The sequence below is a fragment of the Mytilus californianus genome, unplaced genomic scaffold, assembly GCF_021869535.1.
Source record: "Mytilus californianus isolate M0D057914Y unplaced genomic scaffold, xbMytCali1.0.p SCAF_4, whole genome shotgun sequence".
Classification (NCBI taxonomy): domain Eukaryota; kingdom Metazoa; phylum Mollusca; class Bivalvia; order Mytilida; family Mytilidae; genus Mytilus; species Mytilus californianus.
This window is the reverse complement of record NW_026262690.1, coordinates 38265293-38284052: the sequence shown is the minus strand read 5'-3', so window position 1 is coordinate 38284052 and position 18760 is coordinate 38265293. Positions and strand designations below refer to the sequence as shown.

The following is an 18760-nucleotide window of genomic DNA, read 5'->3' as shown; positions in this document are numbered from 1 at the left end:
CTGATGATTCTTTATAAGCCATTTTCACAGACATTTGATATGAATAGAAAATCTGTGGTATACATTAAAGAGACAACGATCTAACCAGATATCCAGAGGTAAACATTGTCATACGGTTTTTAACAATACTAGACAAGTTTAAAGTTCTACATTACGGTAAGTCGAGAAAAGTTGTAAATGAAGGTTAATCTAGATTTTAAGCACTCAACTTTCCCCTTTCTAATATCAATCTGAAATAATCAGAAGGTACGAAGAATGTACAATGATCAGTTGAGAAGAAACCCAGTTTACATGTAATACCAGTATAATGGACAACAACGTCATAAACAGCACAAGAGGACTATTCTGTGCAATGCTGAAGGTAAATTTGTACAGGATTTAAACCCAGAAATATATACAAGAATCATTGTTATACGACCGCAAAAAAAATTTTGTGGTCGTATATTGGTATGACGTTGGCGTCGTCGTCCGAAGACGCATTAGTTTTCGCACTCTTACTTTAGTTTAATTGAATGGATCTCAATGAAATTTTAACATTAGGTTCAAAACCACAAAAGGAAGGTGGGGATTGATTTTGAAGGTTATAGTACCAACAGTTGAGGAATTGGGGGCCAAAAAGGGTCCAAAAATAAGCATTTTTGTAACTTCCAGACATAACTTGTGTGTAAGTGTATGGATCTCTCTGACATTGTACCACAAGGTTCCATATCACAAAGGGAATGCTGGGATTGATTTTGGGGGTAATTGCCTCCAAATTTTAGGAGTTCCAGGCAAAAAACAAGCATTTTTCTAGTTTCATGACAATAACTTGTGTGTAAGTGTATGGATCTCTCTGATATTGTATCACAAGGTTCCATATCACAAAGGGAATGCTGGGATTGATTTTGGGGGTAATTGCCTCCAAATTTTAGGAATTAGGGGCCAAAAAACAAGCATTTTTCTAGTTTCATGACAATAACTTGTGTGTAAGTGTATGGATCTCTCTGATATTGTATCACAAGGTTCCATATCACAAAGGGAATGCTGGGATTGATTTTGGGGGTAATTGCCTCCAAATTTTAGGAATTAGGGGCCAAAAAACAAGCATTTTTCTAGTTTCATGACAATAACTTGTGTGTAAGTGTATGGATCTTTATGAAATTGTACTACAAGGTTCCATATCACAAAGGGAAAGCTGGAATTGAGTTTGGGGGTAATTGCCCAAAAAGTTTAGGAATAAGGGGCCAAAAATAAGCATTTTTCTAGTTTCCAGACAATAACTTGTGTTCAAATGTATGGATCTCTCTGAGATTGTACTGCAAGGTACCATACCACAAAGGGAAGGCTGGGATTGATTTTGGGGGTAATTCCCTCAAAATTTTAGTAATTAGGGGCCATAAAAGGGTAAAAAAAACAAGCATTTTTCTAGTTTCAGGACAATAACTTGTGTGTAAGTGTATGGATCTTTATGAAATTGTACTGCAAGGTTCCATATCACAAAGGGAAAGCTTGGTTTGAGTTTGGGAGTAATTGCCCTAAACGTTTAGAAATTTGGGGCCAAAAAACAAGCATTTTTCTAGTTTCCAGACAATGACTTGTGTTCAAGTGTATGGATCTCTCTGAAATTGTGCTGCAAGGTACCATACCACAAAGGGAAAGCTGGGATTGAGTTTGGGGGTGATGAACCATAAGGGGGTTCAAAAAATTTGGGGTGGGGGGGATTTTTTTTTCCTTTTTAGCTCACCTGGCCCAAAGGGCCAAGTGAGCTTTTCTCATCACTTGGCGTCCATCGTCCGTCGTCCGTAAACTTTTACAAAAATCTTCTCCTCTGAAACTACTTGGCCAAATTTGACCAAACTTGGCCACAATCATCATTGGGGTATCTAGTTTAAAAATGTGTCCGGTAACCCGGCCAACCAACCAACCAAGATGGCCGCCATGGCTAAAAATAGAACATAGGGTTAAAATGTAGATTTTGGCATATCTCTGAAACCAAAGCATTTAGAGTAAATCTGACAAAAAATAAAGTAAAATTGTTTATCAGGTCAAGATCTATCTGCCCTGAAATTTTCAGATGAATCTGACAACCCGTTGTTGGGTTGCTGCCCCTGAATTGGTAATTTTAAGGAAATTTTGCCGTTTTTTATACGACCGCAAAAAAATTTTTGTGGTCGTATATTGGTATGACGTTGGCGTCGTCGTCGTCGTCGTCGTCTGGCGTCGTCCGAAGACACATTGGTTTTCGCACTCTAACTTTAGTTTAAGTGAATGGATCTCTATGAAACTTTACCACAAGGTTCAATACCACAAAAGGAAGGTTGGGATTGATTTTGGGGGTTATGGTACCAACAGTAAAGGAATTAGGGGCCAAAAATAAGCATTTTTGTAACTTCCAGACATAACTTGTGTGTTAGTGTATGGATCTCTCTGACATTGTACCACAAGGTTCCATATCACAAAAGGAATGCTGGGATTGATTTTGGGGGTAATTGCCTCAAAATTTTAGGAATTAGGGGCCAAAAAAGGGGCAAAAAACAAGCATTTTTCTAGTTTCATGACAATAACTTGTGTGTAAGTGTATGGATCTTTCTGAAATTGTACTACAGGATTCCATATCATAAAGGGAAAGCTGGAATTGAGTTTGGGGGTAATTGCCTTAAACGTTTAGGAATTTGGGGCCAAAAAGGGGCCAAAAATAAGCATTTTTCTAGTTTCCAGACAATAACTTGTGTTCAAGTGTATGGATCTCTCTGAAATTGTACTGCAAGGTACCATACAACAAAGGGAAGGCTGGGATTGATGATGGGGGGTAATTGCCTCAATATTTTAGGAATTAGGGGCCAAAAAGGGGCAAAAAACAAGCATTTTTCTAGTTTCAGGACAATAACTTGTGTGTAAGTGTATGGATCTTTCTGAAATTGTACTACAAGGTTCCATATCACAAAGGGAAAGCTGGGTTTGAGTTTGGGGGTAATTGCCCTAAACGTTTAGGAATTTGGGGCCAAAAAACACATTTTTCTAGTTTCCAGACAATAACTTGTGTTCAAGTGTATGGATCTCTCTGAAATTGTACTGCAAGGTACCATACCACAAAGGGAAGGTGAGGATTAAGTTAGGGGGTGATGAATCATAAGCGGGTTCAAAAAATTTGGGGGGGGGATTTTTTTTTTTTCCTTTTTTTTTTCTTTTAAAATTTTCCATTTTAAGTTGGTTATTTTATGATTTATATTTAAAAGCAAATAATAATGATATGGTAGGAGATACACACCAAACAGGATGTGTAAATTATTATATAATAAGTATTGTGCAAAAGCAAGAAATTTTCAATTGCACAGTATTGCACAATAGCAAGAAATCTTCAATTGCACAGTATTGCGCAATAGCAAGAAATCTTCAATTGCACAGTATTGCGCAATAGCAAGAAATATCCAATAGCACAATATTGCGCAATAGCAAGAAATTGTCAATTGTACAGTATTGCGCAATAGCAAGAAATATTTAATTGCACAGTATTGTGCAAAAAAAGATACTTCGTATAAATTGCTTATTTCTTGACCAATTTCAATGGGGTTTTATTCTTGAATTCTTGGGGTTCTTTAATATGCTGAATCTAACCGTGTATTTAGATTTTGGATTTTGGGCCCCGTTTTTAAATTGGTCCACATTGAGGTCCAAAGGGTCCAAAATTAAACTTTGTTTGATTTCATCAAAAATTGAATTATTTGGGTTCTTTGATATGCCGAATCTAACCGTGTATTTAGATTCTTAATTTTTGGTTTTGTTTTCAAATTGGTCTACATTAAGGTCCAAAGGGTCCAAAATAAAACTTAGTTTGATTTTAACAAAAATTGAATTCTTAGGGTTCTTTGATATGCTGAATCTAAACATGTATTTAGATTTTTGATTATGGGCCCAGTTTTCAAGTTGTTCCAAATCGGGGTCCAAAATTAAACTTTGTTTGATTTCAACAAAAATTGAATATATGGGGTTCTTTGATATGCTGAATCTAACCATGTATTTAGATTTTTGATTTTTGGGCCTTGTTATCAACTTTGTCCATCCACATTGAGGTCAAAAGGGTCCAAAATTAAACTTTGTTTGATTTCATCAAAAATTGAATTCTTGGGGTTCTTTGATATGCTGAATCTAACCATTTATTTAGATTTTGGATATTAGACCATAATAGGTGAATGTCCAATTTAAAATTTTTACGTTCTTAGACCACATTCATTCTGTGTCAGAAACCGATGCTGTGTCAAATATTTAATCACAATCCAAATGCAAAGCTGTATCAAGCTTGAATGTTGTGTCCATACTTGCCCCAACTGTTCAGGGTTCGACCTCTGCGGTCGTATCAAGCTGCGCCCTGCGAAGCATTTTATTGGTTATTATCTTGAATATTATTATAGATAGAGATAAACTATAAACAGCAATAATGTTCAGCAAAGTAAGATCTACAAATAAGTAAACTTGACCAAAATGGTCAGTTGACCCCTTAAGGAGTTATTGCCCTTTATAGTCAATTTTTAACCATTTTTCGTAAATTTTTGTAATCTTTTAAAAAAATCTTCTCCTCTGAAACTACTAAGACAAATTTAACCAAACTTGTCCACAATCATCATTAGGGTATCTAGTTTTAAAAATGTGTCCGATGACCCCACCCGCGAACCAAGATGGCCGACATGGCTAAAAAATAGTACATAGGGTAAAATGCAGTTTTTTGGCTCATATCTCTGAAACCAAAGCATTTAGAGCAAATCTGACATGATAAAATTGTTCATTAGGTCAAGATCTATATGCCCTGAAATTTTCAGATCAATCAGGCAACACGTTGTTGGGTTGCTGCCCCTGAATTAGTAATTTTAAGAAAATTTTGCAGCTTTTGGTTATTATTATCTTGAATATTATTATAGATAGAGATAAACTGTACACAGCAATAATGTACAGCAAAGTAAGATCTACAAATAAGTCAACATGACCAAAATTGTCAATTGACCCCTTAAGGAGTTATTGCCCTTTATAGTAAATGTTTTACAATTTTCATAAATTTTGTAAATTTTTGTAAATTTTTACAAAATATTTCCCACTGTAACTACTGGGCCAAGTTCATTATAGATAGAAATAATTGTAAGCAACTAGAATGTTCAGATCCACAAACACATCACCATCACCAAAACACAATTTTGTCATGAATCCATCTGTGTCCTTTGTTTAATATGCACATAGACCATGGTGAGCGACACAGGCTCTTTAGAGCCTCTAGTTTTTCCTTAAAATTTTCCATTTTCAATTGGTTATTTCTGATTTATATATAAAAGCAAATAATAATGATATGGTTTGAATAGGTAAATTAAAAATTTTTAAGTTCTTAGACCACTTTCATTCTGTGTGAGAAACCTATGCTGTGTCAAATATTTAATTACAATCCAAATTCAGTGCTGTATCAAGCTTGAATGTTGTGTCCATACTTGCCCCAACTGTTCAGGGTTCGACCTCTGCGGTCGTATCAAGCTGCGCCCCAGCGGAGCATTTTATTGTTGAAGCTGAGACTTCTGTCGCAGAAAGTGAGGTATAGGGATAGTGATATGGTGGTGTTAACTTGACTACTTTAAAGCTTCATATTTCAGAAGGTAGAAGATCTGGATGCTTCATACTTTGTATATAGATGCATTATATTATGCAGTTTCAGTCTGGCATATGGCCATTGTCCTTGACTTCATTTTCGTGGTTCAGAGATTTATTGTAATGTTAATATCTCTGTCGTATTTTGAGTAATAGTTTACTAGTAAATATATTTGGTGTATGCGTACCTTGCAAGGTCCTCATGCCTGTCGGACAGTTTTCACTTGTCCTCGACCTCATTTCATGGATCAGTGAACAAGGTAAAAGTCCATATCTCGGATACTATAAGCAATATGTCTTATTATATTTGGTGATTGGAATGATTGTAAGGTGTACATGTACAACTGGCAGGTGTCATCTAACCGTGAACTCATTTCATGGTTCAGTGGTTAAAGTTAAGTTTTTGGTCTGTTTTCATACGTTCATATCATGCTTTGGAGATGTGCTATTTATTCCCTATACATCAGCTAATGTGTGTATTTGTTTAATTATTTTGTAATGCTTTGTTATATTTCAATGTATTTCATGAGGGCCTCAGGGAAGATAAGTTTTACAGCTAACTGTGTAACCCTCTTTAAACAAAGAATTATTATTACATGTATTTTTATACGCCCGTTTACGGGGACGTATGGTATACCGTTGACCGTCTGTCCGTCTGTCGTCAACCATGTCGGACATTAACTAAAAAAAGCTTTAACCAATATGCATGAAACTTTGGTGAATTGTTTATATCTATTGACGTAAGCTCCCTTTCGTTTTTTTTAAAAATTCAGATTTACCGTTTCCGAGTTTTTGGGTTTTATTCATCAAAAAAGGGGGGATTTTCCAGTTTTTCGACAATAACTCAAGAATGTTTTCACCAACTTGCAAGGTATTTTGATGATTTTTTATATCTATTGACATGAGCCCCCTTTCGATTTTTATAAATTTTAGATTTTACGTTTCCGAGTTACAGGGTTTTATTCATAAAAAAGGGGGATTTTCCAGTTTTCAGACAATAACTAAAAAATGCTTTCAGCAGTTCTCATGAAACTTTGGTGAATTGTTTATATCTGTTGATGTAAGCTCCCTTTAGAATTTTATAAATTTTAGATTTTACATTTCTGAGTTATGGGGTTTTATTCATTAAAAAGGGGGGATTTTCCAGTTTTTGGACAATAACTCGAAAATGCTTTCAGCAGTTCTCATGAAACTTTGGTGAATCATTTATAGCTATTGATGTAATCTCCCTATTGATTTTCATAAATTTCAAATATGACATTGAGAAGAAATTGAACTTTATTTGTTTATAGTCTGACAACAGATTTACTAAGTATTGCACAACAGCAAGAAATCTTTAATTGAATATAAATTCAATTCATATAACCAATTTCAAGTTCTTTGACTACATTTATTCAGAAACCTTTTATATGTCAAATATTTAATTACAATCCAAATTCAGACCTGTATCAAGCTTGAATATTGTGTCCATTTTTGCCCCAACTGTTCAGGGTTGGACCTCTGCGGGGGTATCCAGCTGCGCTCAGCGAAGCAGTTTATTATTACTATTATTATTTTAAAAAATGGAAATTTTATATTTCTTCCTTGAAAAACTAGTACTATAACAAAGTAATTTATACAGAATAACAAAACAAAACTATCACGAAAAACAATTTCCAAAATATAATTCCCCATTAATACAGTCCTATAGTTATCCACAAGAAATCGCATCAAAATGATGATGGATTTATTAAAATCAGCTTTTCAGCCACACCAAATTTTCAAATAAATGTGTCTGTGCTAGTTGATGAATAACACGTTTTCTTTTCTTGATAATAGGTGGTATGAATGAATTACAAATGTAAATATGTAATACAAATTGTGTGCAGTTTTTATACGACCGCGGTCGTATATTGGTATGACATTGGCGTCGTCATCGTCGTCGTCGTCGTCGTCCGGCGTCGTTGTCGTCCGAAGACACATTGGTTTTCGCACTCTCACTTTAGCTTAAGGTGGCTCGGCGCTTTAACAGTGCGCATATTTTAACGCATGTTACTAACGACGAGCGCCTTGGAAACGGTCGCTTTGAGGGGTTTTCTCAAAAATAGTTTTGACGACATTGGAACGCGGGCGTGTATGAAAGCACCCTTTCCCGATGTCAACAAACCATGCAAAACGTTCTACAAAAGCCACAAAACAGGAAATACGTACGGTCAGGACTACAGAGTGGTTTGTTCATTTTTCACATAAAAAGGAAAGAATTATACATGATATATTAAAGCATAACATTAAAAAAAAGAAAATATAAATATCGACTTGTACGACGGTATCTGGTGCGTTCGCTCCAAAAACACATTCTCACCCTACACGTTCGCCCCTTGGATGCGTTCGCACCCTATTTTCATTTAAATACTGGTTGAATATATCAAAAGATGTTTTTTAGATGTATTAGTATATATATGAAAATATTTTGCCAATGACGCAATGTTTAACCGTAAACAAAGGATAGCGATGTAAACAACTGCATCTGTCACCTTTCGGCTTTCAAAAACAAGTAAAACCCATATAGTATGCTATAGTATAAAGGCATCGGGGTTCATCTGCACGCTATAAATAATAAATAAATAAAAAATAATAAATAAGCTTTATTTAGAGTCGGCAAAGTATACAAACAGAGTCAACATAAGCTCTAATGAGCTTTTAACCGTTTTATCCGTTTGGCGTTTTATTACATTTTGTTACTGTCATAAATCTCTTTTTTTCTTGAAATATCTTCATTTCCAAGTATTGGTAGGATCTTATTCTGGAGTATGTGAAATATTTTCCCACTGCAAAATTTTGATAATATATATAGTTACGTATTTTTTATTTGCCAAAAATTTTTTAACATAACAATTCCGGAGTATGGGAAATATTTTCCCACTGCAAAATTTTGATAATATATATAGTTATGTATTTTTTATTTGCCAAAAATTTTTGAACATAACAATTCCGGTGTATGGGAAATAATTTAACACTGCAAAATTTTGATAATAGTTAAGTATTTCTTATTTTCCAAATTTTTTTTTGGACATTACAATTTTCAAACAAAGACGAAATACTTGACAGTCACACATAACATTTGTATTCAAAGATTTATATACTTTATCAAATAATGGCCACGAAAATATCTAACAAATTTTCTCGTATCATGATTCTATGAAATTTGGAACTCTAGTAATATAACATGAGACCTCGGGGCCAATGTTTTCTATTTATAATATTTTCCTTTTACTTATTTTGCTATTGGTTAATTTTCTATTTTCTGTTGTATCTATCAATATGCCAATAGAGTTCGCATTAAAAAAAGAAAGAGGAAATATCAGCGTAAAAACTAAAATAATTGATTAAGAATGAGTTATTATAATAGACTAACGGAACTCGAGCAACACATTTTTTGTTTTACGCAGAAAAAAACCCGGACATTTCAATAATTTGCAGTTTTCAACCTTTGATCATGTAGATGAAAATTGGTCAATAGCAACCGGGACCTTACTAGTATTCCGGCCTTATATATCGGTATATGCTATTATCCCTCAATACCACATGCTTTGCGGCGCAAAATATTTGGCTTGACCAAGTCGGGATTTTGCCTAGGACACACATCCGCAGTCTACCGGGCAGTTCCAAACACTACCAGTTAAAGACATTATATATACACAAAATCTATACTACTTACTAGGTTCAGGAAAAGTTGGGATTGTAATTTTAAAACTCCGCCCAATACACAGGGACGCTCATGATAATAGTCGGTGATATTGGCAAACTTTAACTTCTGTCTTACTTTTTGACATGCGTTTTTTTCAAAAGGGAAGCTAATAAGGAAAGTTCTTGATTTAAAAATATTAAAGTGGAGTGTGTCATTGCGGCAAGAAATATGCATGACAACTTTTTTAATGATGTGTGAACACTGGTTTGACCCATCTGCTAGCTGCAAAGAAACGTAATTATCGGCCTATGATGATATGGAGATGCAATTTTTTTTAATATTGACTTTTAAATTTGAACTTTGGTGGATAGTTGTCTCATTGGCAATCATACCATATCTCCTTATTTTCATATCGTAGGGTATAGAAATATGACTTCCCTAATCTGACAGATAATCCCTTGCTATGACAGGGTGTTCATACAGCTGGATGTATAAATACTTCCGGGGGGAGGGGGGGTAGGAAGGTGCACTTCAATACTTAATTGATAGGGGGTGCCGCTGGGGCCCACCTTTTTCAAAAAATTATATTTCAAAAATGTATACCTTTTCATATATTGCGTAGGTAAAAATGTAACCTTTTCCCTATAATGCTTGGGTTTCATGTAGTGTAATGTAAGACTAGAATACTAAAGTGTTAAAAGAGAAAATTTGGTTGATAAAATCACACCCGAGAACACCAAGAAAGATGACAGACGAAGAAGTTATGGAAACTTTATTGACCTTTTCATATATTTTTGATAGTTTTCCCCAACCTTTTCACATATTTTCAAGCTTGAAAAGGTGACCTATTCCAGCGGCACGTCCCATCACCTTGAATATAGGAAGTGCCCCCTCCCCACCCGAGATAAATACGCAGCCTCGTATGGTAAAAGGGAGGAATTTTGTCCATACCAAAGCATGCAGTCCATTCATTTTCTAGCGGCAGTCCATATAGTTTTTGTGTTAACAAGAGTGCACAAGCTGAAATGTCTCACCTGCTTTACTAATCATCATTCATGATTGGTTTTATGTTGATATTCCTAAAGATAAAGTTTCACTACAAGTATCAGAAAAAATTAATATTATCAATGATCATGAAAATGATCAGATAAACCAATCCAAGCCAGCCTTACACAGTGGCGGAGCCAGAATTTTTCATGAAAGGGGGAGGGCTGACTGCCTAAGAGAGGCCTGCTCCAGTCATGCTTCCGGGATTCTCTATATAATCAACCAATGGGCCCTCCCCCTAAATCCGCCTCTGTTACAATCACCCCATCAACCAAATATTTTAATCATATATATAGTATGCCAGTAACGGACAAAACCATGAACATAAGGTTAAGTTCAGATAGACCCTGCAAGACAGGCATATTTGTTTTTCATTCATTATTTTGTACATAAATATGCCGTTAGTTTCTCTCATTTGAATTGTTTTAAATTGTACATTTGTCATTTGGAGGCCTTTTATACCCAACTATGCAGTATAGGTTTTACTCATTGTCGAAGGTCGTATGGTGACATTAAGTTGTTTATTTCTGTGTCATTTGGTCTCTTGTGGAGTGTCTCATTTACAATCATATCACATCTTTTTACTTAATATTTCAATATATACATTTAATAATCATACCATACACCAAATATAATAACCCATTGATTACACAATGTAGCATGTTAAAAGAGGACTTACCATTGACCAATGAACAATGCAAATGTGGTCAATGACAACTGCCAGACAGACATGTACTCCTTACATTTGTAAATCATTGCATACATATAGTTTATCTACTACATGTACTTTTAGTATTAGAAAAAACCAACAAAAACACAAAAACATGACATTGACAAATGACCTATTGCTAACAGTATCTGATAAACAACCCTAATCAGGTAACTTTAACCTTAATCACTGATCCATGAAATGTGCTTGAGATCTTTGTAGCAATCTGTATTAATTTGAGTGCATATCTTAATTAACAAAACAAAATTAATCTGGATCATTGTGATACTGTAAATTTAGAAATTATTGTGAGGTTATTATAAATGCAAATAATGCGACAGGGTGAATATTGCAATAATAAGAACTTGCATTCTGATAACTGAATTATAGATCTTTATGCAGATTTTTTTTGTAATCGCAATAATTAAACTCGCAATTTAGTCCATTCGTCAAAAATCGCCATAATAAATGCACGCAATAATTTCTGAATTTACAGTAGGTAAAAATGTTGTCAGTTAATAGTGAGACACAAGTTTTCCCAGACAATATATAATTCTTTTGGTTGTTTTGTTTGGTTGCTGTCTCAATGAACAAAACTGTATTTTATTTCTCCTTTTATTCAGAAAATATAACTTTTGAAATAGAAACTGAATAGCATATGGATGGAAAACAAATGCCAAATGATGTAAAATAATTCAAGTGGCCATTTAGGTCAGGGGTTGGTGAGATAAAAGATGAGGCAAAGGCATGTGCATTTACCACAACTGCCACTTGGTATTATGATTTCCAAAATTTACAAATCTCATAGCTACCTTCTGTATTAAAGACAACTGCATATATTGCAGTTTGCATATCATGAATTGTGTTTGCAGCAAAATTCACTACAGACAGCAAAAAAAAATAATTCAGCTCTATTAAAATTCATTTTTTGAAACATTTTTGATTTTTATTCCTAAAATGTCTATGAGATCAAATTTATAAAACATTTATTAGCATTGTAAATTTCAATATACTAGTAATTGTTGACATGTATACATCATGTACAATCATTAGCTGATCAGCTCTATATTTTCATTATTTTTATATCAATATTCTTCATCAGTGTTTTTTATAAGACTCAATAATCTGTATTCATCATTGGGACAGGTAGGTAAAGTAGGTCCTTTTGATCTTGGATTTTGACAGCACTAAAGCATATAGTTCCAAATTATAGTTGATCTTGGCTTCTTAAGTGGATTCTGACAACACTTTGCATATAGACACCAAGTGTAGATGATCTTGGGTTCTCTCATATGGATTCTGCCAGTACTTTGATTATACATGTAGTTCCAAGTATTGTTGATCTTGGCTTCTAATGTTGTTCGTAAGTTTCTGCACTTTACATATAGTTCCCAATTGCCAGACAAGATGATACTGGCTTCTCCTGTAAATTCTGTCAGTTCTTTGCCAATAGTTTCCAGGTAAAGTTGAACATTCCAGGATCTTTCACAACAAATCACTCCTTCCTCTTACATGTACTTGAAGCCTGAAATTAAATGTCAGAGTAATTCTGTCAGAAAATCAACCATGATTGACATTTAAAAGCATAATGTAGTTCATATTTTAAATAAATGGGGAATGTGTCCATGGGACACAGATGATGCCCCCACTTGCATACATGTATTAAGTTATAAAGGAGCATAACTAAAGAACGGTAAGAGTGACACTACCCAAAGTTTTACTTGATCTGAAATTTGTTGTAATAAGTAATGTGTATAAGTTTCATAACATTTGGATGAGGCAACTCTAGAACAGTAAAAGTGAAACCACCAAAAAAAATTCAAACTTGATCTGTGTTTGTTGGTAATAAGCATTGTGTATAAGTTTCATTCATAACATTTGGTTGAGGCAAACTGAAGTTAGAGAACGGACACCAATTTTGGGACAGACAAGGGTAAAACTTAACGCCCACTCCACTACGGCGTAAAAAAATGAAGAATTTGTGGCAACAATAATGAGCAAACAAAATAAAATTGCATGCACAGCAAGTGTAAATAGTGATTTTGTTTTTATATATATGTACATGTTGAATACAGACTTCTCGGGGCATGCTGTTTCGATGCCAGGGACAAGTTATTTCTATGCCTAAAAATTCTAAAATGCAGCTGAGCTACATTTGTACTCCTCGTCAACCAAATTATGCTGAGGTGTCTTGTAACCTGTTTGGAATATATGGGATATACAAATTTTGTGTTTAAAAATACTAAGCACAAAACAATAATGAATTTTTCAACTCAAATGTATGCGTTATTTGGTAAAGATTATAGCAAATATAACTAGAAAATGCCATTCTGCCCTATTTTGCTTTAAATCCCCCACTTTGTATTTTTCGTGATACTGATAACATTTGGCTGTCTAATATATTAAAATCTATGTTTTCTTATGTAATGACTCTACCTTCATCGTTGTCTATTCGCCACTATGTCTGTTATTCATGCACATGGCCGTATTTATCAGTGGAGTATGCTGCTCAGCAATGGTGACCCTGAAATTTCTGTTGTCCGATTATAGCGCCAGATTAGAGGGAAGCAACTCGCGCCAGACAAAATTACCATGTTTCACCAAAATAATCAAAATTTCGCTTTTTTATAACAAACAGTAAAATGTTCATCACATTTATATTCAGCTTTCGTCCATTGATATAATTACAAACATTATTTATTTAAAGACACCAATAAAAAAATCACAATAAAGTAATTAATGGAGTGCATTGAAATCAGACCTCATGGGGTAGAGGGGTTAAACAAAAGCTCGTAACTTTTTTAAAAGCCTGGTGACCCCCATTTTATTTTACCTTAAAATGCTTGAAAAGTTCATAGCTTTGACATATCCGTTTTTAAAAAAAATCTACCGGGGAAATTTTACGAAAAATCGATTTAACCAATATTTTTAGCCTTAAACTGAAATTAAAAAATGCCAAATTTAGACATAAATCTGAAAATAAAAGGATTTTTAAGTCTAAAACAACCAAGGGGAACGTTTACATTTCAAATTTGATTGTTTTTCACATAATAATCATACTGACATGGTTCTAAAAGTCTTTGAATTTGATGTAGTCGTTATTGTTGAAAGGGTGTAAAAGTTTGGAAATAGGGTCAAAATCGCACATTTCGCTTCCATTTGAGGAGAAAACGAGCCTGGTGACCCCCTTTTTTCTTTGCATTTTTGGATTCAGCATAAAAAAATCTACAAAATATGTGAAAATAAAAAAATTCTACCGGGGGTCCTTATTGGGGTGAGCCACCTTAAGTGAATGGATCTCTATGAAATTTTACCATAAGGTGAAATACCACAAAAGGAAGGTGGGGATTGATTTTGGGGGTTATGGTACCAACAGTTAAGGAATTAGGGGCCAAAAATAAGCATTTTTGTAACTTCCAGACATAACTTGTGTGTTAGTGTATGGATCTCTCTGACATTGTACCACAAGGTTCCATATCACAAAGGGAATGCTGGGATTGATTTTGGGGGTAATTGCCTCAAAATATTAGGAATTAGGGGCCAAAAAAGGGGCATAAAACAAGCATTTTTCTAGTTTCATGACAATAACTTGTGTGTAAGTGTATGGATCTTTCTGAAATTGTACTACAAGGTTCCATATCACAAAGGGAAAGCTAGAATTGAGTTTGGGGGTAATTGCCCAAAACGTTTAGGGATAAGGGGCCAAAAAGGGGCCAAAAATAAGCATTTTTCTAGTTTCCAGACAATAACTTGTGTTCAAGTGTATGGATCTCTCTGAAATTGTACTGCAAGGTACCATACCACAAAGGAAAGGCTGGGATTGAGTTTGGGGGTAATTGCTTCAAAGTTTTAGGAATTAAGGGCCAAAAAAGGGGCAAAAAACAAGCATTTTTCTAGTTTCAGGACAATAACTTATGTGTAAGTGTATGGATCTTTATGAAATTGTACTACAAGGTTCCATATCACAAAGGGAAAGCTGGGTTTGAGTTTGGGGGTAATTGCCCTAAACGTTTAGGAATTTGGGGCCAAAAAGGGGCAAAAAAACAAGCATTTTTCTAGTTTCCAGACAATAACTTGTGTTCAAGTGTATGGATCTCTCTGAAATTGTACTGCAAGGTACCATACCACAAAGGGAAGGCTGGGATTGAGTTTGGGGGTGATGAATCATAAGGGGGTTCAAAAAATTTGGGGGGGGGGGGTTTCTTTAAAATTTTCCATTTTAAATTGGTTATTTCTGATTTATATATAAAAGCAAATAATAATGATATGGTTTGAATAGGTAAATTAAAAAATTTTAAGTTCTTAGACCACACTCATTCTGTGTCAGAAACCTGTGCTGTGTCAAATATTTAATCACAATCCAAATTCATTGCTGTATCAAGCTTGAATGTTGTGTCCATACTTGCCCCAACTGTTCAGGGTTCGACCTCTGCGGTCGTATCAAGCTGCGCCCAGCGGAGCATTTTATTCAAGGAAGAAATATAAAATTTCCATTTTTTAAAATAATAATAATAATAATAATACATGTAATAATAATTCTTTATTTAAAGAGGGTGACACAGTTAGCTGTAAAACTAATCTTCCCTGAGGCCCTCATGAAATACATTGAAATATAACAAAGCATTTTCTCGTCCTGAATATGCATATAAATTTGCCACTGGACGTTAAGCAGCCATCCATCATAACGTTTATAAACAAGTCTTATTAGTCACAAGGAAACATTGTAAGGTTATTTCCTAAACTGTTTTTGGTGTTATGCGTATTACAACCGTTAAAATTTGGGAATAAATGTCACAATTTATTACACTGATCCCACAGGTGGAATTATACTTGCATAATGAAACCTTTGTTATTGTATCTGTAAAAAAAAATTGACAAATTTGTGATATCTATATATATATATCTATTGAGCAAGATTTCGCCCGCCGCTGAAGCGTGACTTTTATACTAGTTCAAAGGCAGAGGTGGCGACAAGCGTTAACTAAGTGTTAATACTGTTTTAATCAGAGGTTGGAACAGCTCTAAGAAAAGCATATTTTGTATGTAAATGGCTTATGGTCTTAAAATTTTGTTTGTCGATGTTTACTGGGATTAATAGAAAATGTATTAGTTCCAGATGTTAAATTTTTTACTGAAGTCAAATTTGTTAGTTTTCGCATTTTGGTCATTTTCTCATGTCATTTATATAGTAAATATATATGTATGGATTTCAGAAAACAACAATCAATTACCAATTTTAAGGTACTCTTTTAGAGGAAACGAATCGAGCTAGTTGTTTGTAACTGGGATAGTCCGACTGAGATGAAGTGAATCTGTTTTATAATGGCTGTCTCAGTGGCCTCCAGAGTACTAGTCTTAGGTTCGATCAACTCAAACCAATTACATTAAAACTGGTATTTGTGACTTCTTTTTCCAAAAGCACGGCGACATAGTTATTTACTTGAGAGATTCACTGTCAAAACATAAATAATAAAGCTGACCTATTTTTGTACCATCGCCAAAGTTCACTCAAAATGTGGCATTCTCGTATATTTTTTATGGTTGTTCACTACACACAGAAATATCATATAACCCCTTTGGCTTTCGATCACATAGGTTAAAGATTCGAAAAGTTCTGCTAAATATAAATAAAATGTGGTATGAATGCCAATGAGACAACTCTCCATCCAAGTCACAATGTATAAAAAGTTAACAATTATAGGTCAAAGTACGGCCTTAAGGTAAATAGTCCAGATTTATCTCAATATATAAAAAAAATATTGCATATTTCAATTACACTTCTGACAAAATTATTTTCGAACTCTGGTTTTTACTATAGACTTTATACTTGTAAAGCTTTAAACGTCTATGCATTATTTTTTTTCGGTTTTGCCAAGTAAACATCTAAAATGATAATTTATCAAAATAACGTGTTTGTATCACAAAAATAAAAACATGGAGCTTTCTTTATTTTTCCATAATTTTGATGCATTATGTTCTATTGAAAACCCGTCTAATTCTATTGATTTCATCATTAATCAGTTAATAGTCCAAATAGACGAAAAATAAGCGACATAGCAATATTCACAATATTTTTTCTTTCTCATTTTTTTATTTCACTTAATTTCACAACTGAACACATAGTACAAATTTAGACATTACCAAAAACTGATCGGTTACTAGTAAATATATCATGTATATCACAGATTCTTATTACAGCACATGCAGTGTGTTAATTTACTTAGCATCAACCATTGTCGCAGTGCTGCGTCATGCTGAACACTATCATGAACCAGCTTCCAATACAAGTTTCTGGCTTTAATTAACACGTAATGATTACACATATGTTTGTAGTAAATAATCAGACTCTATCTTGTTAATGGAGCGTGCCAAAGTATTGATACAATCTGTGATTTACCCTTTTTACAAAGGTCGAATTTATATGTTCCACACATTCTCTACTCTCTCGTGAGAATCTTGAACTGCATATACATTGGATTATTAAATTTATTTGTACGGGCTTAAGTTTTAATTTGATAATTAATATATGTGATTTAACTTTAGGTGGAACGGTAGTATTTACTTATCGGGAACTAGGTTGCTCATTTGTATAGCAAGTTCAATAATTCAAAACTGGGTTATAAAGTATTCACATTATAATGAAGGATTTCCATATCTCATATTTATATACAAAAATTCCCAAATATAGTATTTTTGCAACGAACGATTCAATTATGCTTCGGAACTTGTATATTGCTCATTAATTTATGGTCATACGATATCAACATTATGCAGATATTCAGCAATTATTATTATCGTAGTAGTAGTATTAAATAGTTTTAAATATTATAAATATAAATATCATTATTACAATTTGATTAGGCCTGGAAAGACCAATTTGGAAACAGAATTAAAGAATATACCATAATATGTGGGGTTAGGGTATTTGAATTGGACCCCTGCTGTTGTTCCGCTCTTATCTACACAAACTTGTAGCGGAGCGTCAATCAGCGGACGGCCAGTTTGTTCGGGTATCATAAATTAATTGCAGATCTGATAATACTTTCGTACTGGTTGTTCTTTTTTCCTTATTATGACTCTTGCACATAGGGAATTTTACTTAAATTATAATAAACGTCTCTATTTTCAATGTTCTTTGTAGAAATTTAGATAGTACTTGGGTTAAGTATAATCATATTTTTGATAACAATATATTCAAAGAGAGCTGACAAAGAGAAAACTTATGTTCATATATATGTTATCTAAAAAAAATATTAAGATAGATACATCATATGATTGTTCTGCTTTCAATGTTATTTGTTTTGATTAAAGCAGATTGTTTTCTGTTAACGTCCTTGACGTAGTTCAAAGAGTTCAGTTTTGAAGGGATAAAATTTGTCGTCAAGTTTCCCAGTCGCGTGGGGTCCTGACCCAACCTTCTCTTAGAGGTGTCGAGAAGTGGAATCCTAGGCTAGTTTCCCCGACTGCCGAAAGTTGGGTTTCACATCTAAAGTTGACACTTATGAGTGTTTAACGTGATTAGATCATTATTAGCTATGAAAATACTGCACACTTGTATTCATTTGAACCTTAACCCCGTAAAAACGTCAATAAATGAACAAGCGCACTAAATAGAAGTACGTCCAACTGTAGCGAATTTTGTACTTTTTTTTTTACAATCCCGTAATTTTTTAAAGAGGAAATCGGCTGCAATGATTATAATTAATTGTTTTCTGACAAACAAATAATTCACCTAT

At 34.0% G+C, this 18760-nt stretch overlaps 1 long non-coding RNA gene across 1 annotated transcript; it reads right to left on the bottom strand.

Moving 5' to 3' along the window:
• Window positions 1–11944: 11944 nt before the first annotated feature.
• LOC127698318 (uncharacterized) lies at window positions 11945–13524 on the bottom strand. Its single transcript, XR_007980789.1, has 2 exons — window positions 13461–13524; window positions 11945–12549 (listed from the first exon to the last, which is right to left on the bottom strand). It is a non-coding gene; the product is annotated as an uncharacterized LOC127698318 (long non-coding RNA).
• Between the last annotated feature and the right edge of the window lie 5236 nt (window positions 13525–18760).